The following is a 10,037-nucleotide window of genomic DNA, read 5'->3' as shown; positions in this document are numbered from 1 at the left end:
ACTTCAAAAAAGATCCAATCTGGTGTGAAGCTGGATTTAAAAGCACCTGTTAAGAAGGAGAATATTATTTGGAACAAGACTAGCCCAGATTGCAATCTATGCAACAAAATAATTAAGAAAGAATGGGATGATGAGATAGAAGAGTGGATTTTAAAGGATGGGACGAAAATAGGAGAAAATGAATATGCCCACAGGAAATGTGTCTTATAATAAATAGAATTGATCTTTCATTACCAGCATATGAAAATGTATAGTAGAAGCCTACAGATTTATTTGATAGTTCTGATAAATTGAGAATGGCTTCAGTTGTTTTATCTTCCAATCAAATGATTGCGATGTTCATTATATATGAAGAGGCCCCAAATATCTACACAACAATATTTTTCCAGCCTTCTTTAGAGGTTATTCTTCTATATCTAATAAAACAACACTATTTAACTGTATCAGTAGATCAATCATAGCAAATGTTTTTGAGGTATAGCCTGAGTGGATTCTATTGCAATGGATTAGAACATTTTATGGCATAAATAAAATTTTTCAAGATAACATTAATAATTTTTAACCCTTTCATATGGCTTTTTATTCTGAATCCAAAAACAATCAAGTTCCGTTGATTCCATTGATTAGATCCATGTCGATACGATCCGATTTGATTGCAAAGAATGAACTATTTATAAAAAGAAAACATCCCAGTAAGAGTGAAAAGTTTATAAATCCCAAACAATTTGATGTTAGTATGGTAGATAGAGATGTTTCCAGTGCCCAACACACATATAAATGCCATTTTTGTAAATCTCCTACGTGTTTTGTGTGTCTGGATTGTTCTACATTTTACTGCAACAATTCGACAGATGGGATTGCTCATATAATCTACCACATGGTCAAGCAGAAGCATACACGTCTTCGAATTGTTAGTGATGAGACTGATTACTTGAAACATTACACAGGTAATCTCTGTAATAATGAAAGTACAGGGATGAGTGATTATTCAGTGCACAAGATAGGGATGTATGATGCTTATGGACATGATAAAGATCTCCACAATATACCCAGCTATTTTCCCAAGAGCTTTGTATTGCAGAATATTCCCATTTCTGTGGAGTGTAGAAGATGTAAAGAGAATAATTTGTTTAGGATTGGGTTTGTTTTAGAAGATCTCTATGATTTTGATGATGGCTTTAAGATCTACGATACAGACACAAGCAATATTAAGCAAGATGGTGCCTGTTTGAACAATTGTAGTCGATTGTCCAGTAAGAATATTTATTTCTGGTGCAAATCTTGTAAGGAAGTTCCCCTCCTCATACAATCCAAGATGATATCACTATTTCCATCAGTGGATGTTTCCAGTTTCAATTATACTGCAGGCATCGATGGAGTACGTGAGCATACCTCCTTGCCAGCAATTCGTTCCAAATTTACTCTGAAAACCTATTTCGAAACGTTTACCCCATTGATTGAAGCAGAAGCGAATAGGGAGAGGGAAATTAAAGAGGCAATGAAACAAGAGAATGTAACACTGAGATGCTATGACGGCTATGTCTATTTTTATAGCAATATAAACAGTGGCGTGTTTATCAATAACAATGTGATTCTCTCATCAGTTCACATAGGAGATGAGATTAGATTTACTAGGGGAAAGCATTCGTTTACAGGATATGTTTGCAACGAACCATTTTCAGAAGAACTGAAGGTGGAAATTGATAACATTGAAAAGTTGGAAGATTGCCCTAAAACAGGATATACGGTAGAGTATATTTGGAGAGGTGTTTGCTATGAAAGGATGAAATATGCGGTTGAAAAGATGACCTGCCATGAGAAAAGATCCGAAACCTCAAAAGTTGTTGATCCTAATGGAGGATGCATGAATAATGGAAAGAAGAAATCTACGGGAATTATGCATACCGTTTTAACTGGAGATATCATACAAAGGAAAATGGCCAAAAATCAAAGCATATCCAACAGTATCGATGCCAATATAATTTTAACGCCTCCTGGGTTTCCCAAGCTAAACCCTTCCCAGTTGGTTGCCATTGAGGCGGCCTTGTCATCTACGAATCTCACTCTCGTTCAGGGTCCTCCGGGAACAGGTAAGACATTGGTTTCGTCAGCAATCGTTTATAACTTTGTTAAAGCTCAGAAGAGGAAGGTGTTTATAATTGCACCTAGCAATACTGCAGTAGATCAACTGGCAATAAAAATCAACAATACAGGGCTAAAGGTGTTGAGAGTAGTTTCCAAAAGGAAAGAGGAAGAGGCCAGTGAGGTCGATTATTTGAGCATGCATGTTTTAGTAAATGAGCTGGTAAGTGAGGAGGTCAAGAATAAATATGGCAATAAGCATGGGAATGTGCCCGATAGCTATACAGCAGTTGCTCAGGAGGAACTGATCAAGTCAGCAGATGTAATTTGCTGTACTTGTGTTACCGCGGGACAGAAACTATTCAACAAGCACAACTTTCCAATAGTGCTCATTGACGAGGCTGTGCAATGCACAGAGCCACTTACTCTGATTCCTTGTATGTATAATTGTGAAAAACTCATTCTAGTGGGAGATCATAAGCAATTAGGGCCAACTGTACTGAATAAGGAGGCAATAAAATCAGGGTTCAAGCAAAGTCTCTTTGAAAGAATGCTCAGTTTGAATGTAATGGCCTATCTCCTATCGATTCAGTATAGAATGAATAGTAGCCTGTGTGAGTTTCCAAATGAATATTTTTACAATGGATATTTGAGAACAGCAAGTAAGGATGCTGGGAACATGGACAGGGACAATTCCAATGTGATGCCTTTTAGCTCATCGTCTATTCCTGATAAATTGACCAATTTAAATTCCATCAATTTCTTTTATGCTACTTACTGTAAAGAGGAGATAAGTCAAAATGGCACAAGCTATATCAATAAAGGTGAAGGTGTGATCGTAGAAAACATAATAAAGTATTTATTCAGAAACGGCGTCATGGAACAACAAATTGGCGTCATTACACCCTATGAGGGGCAGAGGAGCTATATTCTGAACAAGATGGTAGAGACCGGTAATTTGGAGATATCCAATGTCGATGGGTTTCAGGGCAGAGAGAAGGATTATATTATTGTATCCTTGGTCAGAAGTAATTCCTTCCAAGGGATTGGTTTTGTGGCTGACAAGAGAAGAATGAATGTAACTCTCACGAGAGCCAAGCATGGGTTGATTGTGATAGGCAATCCCTTTACTCTTTATAAGAATAGGTTTTGGGGCGATTTCTTGGAATTCTATTCTAAAAAAGGCCAAATTTATGAGGGAAATATCAGTAATTTGAGGAGTGTTTCCTTGAAGGAAATAATTAACGAGGAGACGGAGTGAAATTATGTCTGACCAATCAGAAAATCTTATTGAACCATCAATATTCGAAAAGGATGGTCAATCAAAGGACATTTCGGATATACGCCAAGTGGATGATTCATACAATTGGGTCAATTTATGAATCTATTTGGCAGAGCATGAACAAACAGTGCCGTTCCTCGAATATATCAACCTATCTCAAGGTTTTATGTGATATTTAGCATATCTTTCACCTTTGGTAAGCAAATGATTATTTGCCAAGATTCATTACAGATGCATTTCACATCCAACAAGCATAATTAAATATGATGGTCCTTAACAAGTGTGTATCCTTCCTATGGCAAACTGTTTTTCAAGAATAAACATTGCAATATATCTCTAGTTTTATTCAAATCGACTTAGTTTGAAGTGTTATATTCTAAGAGAAGTATCCTGTAATAAAGAATACACTCCATCAAAATACTTCATGAATTTATTTCTTCTACCCTCTTCCTTATATAAAAAATCTTACTTGCCTTATACTTTTCAATCAAGTCGGTACCCGTTAATTTCTGAATATAATTTCTATGGTTAAGTAAAAAATCGGAGACTCTCCAGTTTCTATCACTTGACAGCAAATTATTTAAAATTGTACTTCGACACTTGTCAGGTAATAAATCCAACAAGTAATACTTGCCATCGGCAGTATAGCTTACAGTGGGTGAAATTTCCTGATCACCGATGGCATGTTTCATGCTTTGGTCCATGCTACCAGACAGATTGTTATTAGCAGGCATGACATCATCTGAATTTGTCTGTTCATCAAATATAGCTCGACATACCTCCATAGGATGTGTCAGTGATGAGTCAATAAGAAACTGATCAAACTTCTCTCTATATTTATGTTGTTTGGTTTTCAAATCTGAATACATAGATGATACTGATTTTTTAATATCTTGCAACATACTATCCTTTGAAGCGGGGTCATCAATGGTAATGTCCTCATCACTGCCAGCGTTGTCAGTCCCATGATCATATTTATTTTCCAGTACTTCCTGTTTCACAAATGTCCCATAAATATACTCGATAGAGTCTTTGATAATTTGATCATATCTGGATGGATTAAAATAGCCATCCAAAATAGAATTGAAGCCGTCATCAAATGAGGGCATTGTTTTGCTGTAATTAAAAGCTGTGGGATTGTTATTATACGTACCTTCATATATTCCACCCATCTCTATTTCGCCATTTGTTGTTCCACTGCTTCTTTGGTTAAATTCTCCCTTTTCAAATTTATGAGTAAATGATACTGGAATAAATGTGTTGTTTATAGAAAATTCTTTAGAAAAGACATGTACCAACTTGGAATTCTCCTTGAACTTATCATCACGTGTTGCACTGCCATATATCAAAAGAATATAGTCCTTTAAATTCTGGATAATATTGTGAATTACCACTACTTTAACCCTGTCAATTCTTACTGACAAGCATTTGTAAAGAATAAATTGTAATGAAATACCACGACAATTGGTACGATCGTTATCATCATTGTAGCGCATCATCTTTATTAACTTCTTACTAATATTTACATACCCCAATGGATTAGCTGTCATGTTATTGAATACACCTTTAGTAAATTCCAAAAAGTGTTTTATAGAATAAGGATTGTTATTTAAACAAGTTAGTGGATCTGTAGAATATTTGTAATAAAAGTAAGGTAAAGCTGTGTTGTTTGAGGATGTGGCGATGGCAATATCTCCACTGGGATAATAGCTTATATATTCTACTAATTCTGCCACTCGTATAAATAACTCCTTATTAAATCTCAACTTTAGAAATATTCCGGAATTCTCCATAAAGAATTTTGGATTAGAAGTAGAAAGCAGCAAATGTAAGGCTGAATCTAAGAGATGATTGGTAATTGTGCTCGAGGTAGTATTATTCTTGCCATTCCCAGAATTGCTAGTAATGTCAAACGTATCTTTTATCAGGATATCCTTTTTATCGAATTCTACAGAACAGCTTTCTCCAGTGGATTTAATGTGTGGTTTAACATCCCTTCTATTGGATTTAACATCGATAGCCTGTAATTGCTCCTTTATCTTCGTCATATCAAACGGACTTAAGGCTATTATGGAATTATCTCCATTATTTTGTGTAATAGTCTCGTTGTTTGTGGCATCTGCTTCAACTTTACTGCTATCTTCATTCACCATTCCTGTCTTCTCATCATCCTTGTGAATCTGTTGGAGTAGTTGTCTAGCCTTTAATATATTCAACTCTATCATTAAATCATCGTGGTCCGAAAATGCTTCAAATAAAACTGAAAAAAAATCTCGCTGTGTTTTAGAAAAAATAAAAGAAATCAAATCGACTACAGATTTGGAATTGATATAAACCAGAGGAATGCATAGAGAGGGAATTAAGTCAAGGAAAAGACCGTTGGCGATAGTATTGTTGCTTTCTTTATCCTCGTGACTAGGATTGTCACCAATGTCTTGCACATTACACCATTTACATATTTTGCTTATCTCTGTATCTATTTCTCCTATGCTTTCTCCAACAGCTTCTAAAACCAATGGCTCAAGAAAACTTAAGCATTGACAGCCTATTGAAAAGTCGATTTTAGAATGACTTACTAAAGAACTAAGAAGAGACCTAATATCCTCCATATTAGTTACACCAGTAGTGTGCTCACCCACCCCCTCTCCGTCTTTCTTTTCTTCAATATCAGATTCTTTAGTATCTCTATCGCCAGCGTCCCCCATCTTTATATATTCCATTATATTTCTGTATAAATACAAGATATCCACTTCAGAATTTACATCAAGCGAGTTGAGTGGACGGATCATCAAAAATGGGTGAAATTTAAAAAATAAAGAAAATATAATTTTTGAGATTGCATTTTAAAATTTTATTTGAAGCAATTGTACATATGTGTGTGTGATGCATCTTTATCAAGAATATTTTATTGTGTATAATGATAAAGAGAGTATCGGATGAGTAAAAAATTTTATCTGGTATGGATGTCGCTTATACATTAGCAGCATCCATCATCATTATTGGCTAAATGTTTAAAATTTCTTTGTCAAGACTCATTCGATTGGTTTTGTTGGGCCTGTGGACTATCAAGATATTGGATATGGACTTCTCAATATAAAGGCATATCTTTTACTCTATCTTCTACGTAATATAAAGTATACCAAACAGATTAACGGCCCAATTGAGACTAGCATGAAGAAATACCACAAAGAATCGGAATTCCCGCCAGGGACTCTAACATTCATTCCCCAAATTCCAGAAATTGCCTGAATTGGTAGAAAACAAAACGAAATTTTAGATAGTCCATCCATTGCTGAGTTCATTGTGGTTGCTAGCTTTGATTGTTCAATTTGAAGCATCGAAATGAGCATGTCCTGGGATCGTTCAAAAATTCTCTTGGACTCTCTCAACTGTCTATTTACATCCTTAAATTCAGAACGAGCGTCTAAAAATAAATTAGTTAGGAAGGAATTTAATGGAAGAATCAGTACTGACTGATTAGAATAGCATGGAATAGCAAATTGGGGATCAGAAAATGTATGGTCTGATGGCAGTGATGGGTCACTTGTACTGCTATCAGTTGTAGCTATACTCTTATTTTTGGCTACTCTTCCATTAGATATACTGTGCTGCCCATGACTCTTGGATGCATTGCACTTTGCTCTGTGCTGTGGATTAATCAGTTGATCAATGATCTGTAGCTTTGGAGTGATAGCTTGACGCACTAAAAAGAGCTCGTATAGATCAATACAACTCTTTTCTATTGTGTCCTCCTTCTTATTATCGTGGTAGTTATACTTCTGTAGGACAGGGATATTGCTCCTGATTGCCTCTTCCAATCCCTTTATATCTTGTAGGAATTCTATGAGGATGGAGTACAATACCCAATGGGGGTTTAAGTTAGCAAATGGAGAGATTGAATGCAGAAAAGACAGGATGTCCTTTATCCCTGGCCAGTTTTGGTCATGTGTGGTAATAATAAAATGATCGAAGATCAGAATATTAAAATCCAGATCATTTAGAGATTTCTTATCCACACACAACTTTAAAGAGATAAAGGTGTAATTCTCAAAAAACTCTATTTTCTCGTATGTGTTTTTTTCCAAAATATCCAGAAGAGTTACTGTGTTTATTTCGAAATACTGTGTTAGCTCCCTCAGATCTTCATTCTTGGGATCAAAGATATTTATCCAAAAGAAATTTGTAGTTTTACAGTCACAATCGGTAGAGTTGCCTTTTGGGATAATTAGTTTATTGGATTGGATAAGATCTGTTTTTGGAGAGTAGTACAGATATTTCGAGTCGGAAATGTTCGAGTATTCTAACAGAGGAAAAGACTTGGGTAAGATGGATGGGCTTGTATAATGGTTGATTGGAATATTTCTATGTAATCTATTCTTTTGTACTGGATTAAATTGGGCTGACGAACTATTAAGTTTGTCTTTTTTGGAGAAGTATTGTAGATTGCTTATCAAATTGTACATGTTGTTTTCGCCTCCCTTCTTAAGTTTTCTGTAGATTGTAACCACTTCCATGATTTTATCACAATTATCCTTCATATTTGTTTATTATTGTTAGGATAAATTAATAAACTGAAACAAATAATATCAATGTGTTTCAAGCATGTGTATATAATTAACAAATGGAGCAATATATAATAAAAGAGGCTTCTGGTGATATTCAAAGCATACAACAAATATAATTATTGCCCTCACTGTCTAAGATATTAAATTATTTATTGGGGTTAATTAAAACTGGGCATTAACTTCTGAAATAAATTTATTTTGGAAAATGTGTCTCTTTATGTTTTTGCAGCATCCGATCGTATTTGTAGGTTTTTCACACTCATATCCCCTACTATTTGCTTAGTTTCTCTTCAATCCTTAGCAACTCATTGTATTTGGCAATTCTTTCTCCTCTGCATGGAGCTCCACACTTTATATACTCACACCCTGCTCCTAAAGCTAGCCCAGTTATAAATGTATCTTCTGTTTCACCCGATCGATGGCTTACCATGGTTTTTAACCCTAGCTCTTTGCAAAGAGCTATTGCTCTTATTGTCTCGGATACTGAACCTATTTGATTCGGTTTAATTAGCACAGAATTAAACATTCCTAAACTGAACTTCTGATTGATCACATTCCAATTAGTAACAGTGAGGTCATCTGCTACAATATTCACTTTGTCTGCTGCATTCTTATAAAACTCTTGCCATCCCACTGTATCTTCTTCTGCAAAAGGATCTTCAAAGGAATATACTTCCGGGTACTTTTTAATAACATCTAAGTATATATTCATCAGCTCCAAAGAGGTTAGTCTCTCTCCATCAAAAGTATACTTGTGCCCATCAAAAAATGAATTGGCTGCCAAATCAAATGCCACCTTGTATTCGTCATTCTTGAGAAATATGCCATCAGCAGCTTTCCGTATTAGCTCCATACCGTCATCAATTGATTTAATTGGAGGCGCAAATCCTCCCTCATCCCCTACATTTGTGTATATCGAACCGAATTTATCAGAAATCACAGACTTTAAGGATATGTAAAACACGGTTGCCATTTCCAAGTTTTCTGCAAATGTTTCCCTATTAAAGCATACCATAATCTCTTGGCACGAGAATCCATTGCCAGAATGCATCCCACCATTCAAAATATTAAAATGGGGAACCGGCATTTTTTTATTAGATTTGAAATATTTTTGGAAAAATTCAAATAGCTCAATATTTTGGTTTTTACAGACGGCTCTTGTATAGCACATGCTTAGGGGAAGTGTGATATTTGAAATCAGCTTATCTGAGTGATTAAACTCCATTGATTTGATCTTTGAATCAAAATCTTCAAGACTATGGACATGTTCGTCGAGCAGCTTGCAACCAATATCATTTATTATACCAACAGCAGTGGCAACTGATTTCCCATTATATTCTTTTCTGCCGTCCAGAAGAATTTTGGCCTCTTCATTTCCCACACTGGCACCGCTTGGAACCGATGATCTGAAAATATGTCCATCCTTTGTAAAATCAACCTCCACTGTAGGACTACCTCGGCTTGTTAAGATCTGTCTAGCCTTAATTGTATCTACGATTTCTCTTAACTGCATTTGTATGGTAATATGCACAGGAATTTAAGGTTTCTAAAGGATCAATAATTATTAAGGAGAAGTTTTGCTAAAATAAACAGATTTGAATAAAACCAAATAACAATTAGAGAGTTTGTCTGAAATAATCAACCTGTGCTACAATGTACAGTCTAGATAAGTGGTACACACATACTCATTGAATCAGAGGAGAACTTTTATTAGTATTTTCATTTATTAATTAAAAATTCTACATGGATGATTAGGACATATGATTTCAACTAATAATTAATTGGTATAAGATCAAGATTCTTATGAAATTTTAGGATTAACAGGCTCTACTGGGTCAACGGGATCTACTGGGTCAACAGGCTCTACTGGGTCGACTGGATCTACTGGGTCGACTGGATCAACAGGCTCTACTGGATCTACTGGGTCAACGGGATCTACTGGATCAACAGGCTCTACAGGATCTACTGGATCTACTGGGTCAACAGGCTCTACTGGGTCAACGGGATCTACTGGGTCGACTGGATCAACAGGCTCTACTGGATCTACTGGGTCAACGGGATCTACTGGGTCAACTGGATCAACAGGCTCTACTGGGTCAACGGGATCT

General features: G+C 35.7%; 1 pseudogene; it reads left to right on the top strand.

The window, feature by feature from the left end:
- The first annotated feature begins 1,804 nt into the window (after window positions 1-1,804).
- On the top strand, window positions 1,805-3,343 carry LOC147075486 (uncharacterized; annotated as a pseudogene).
- Window positions 3,344-10,037: the final 6,694 nt, after the last annotated feature.

The sequence above is a fragment of the Rhyacophila brunnea genome, unplaced genomic scaffold, assembly GCF_057557595.1.
Source record: "Rhyacophila brunnea isolate RB1 unplaced genomic scaffold, BYU_Rbru_1.0 scaffold_144, whole genome shotgun sequence".
Classification (NCBI taxonomy): Eukaryota; Metazoa; Arthropoda; class Insecta; order Trichoptera; family Rhyacophilidae; genus Rhyacophila; species Rhyacophila brunnea.
The sequence above is the reverse complement of the archived record's forward strand: the minus strand, read 5'-3'. Positions and strand labels throughout refer to the sequence as shown.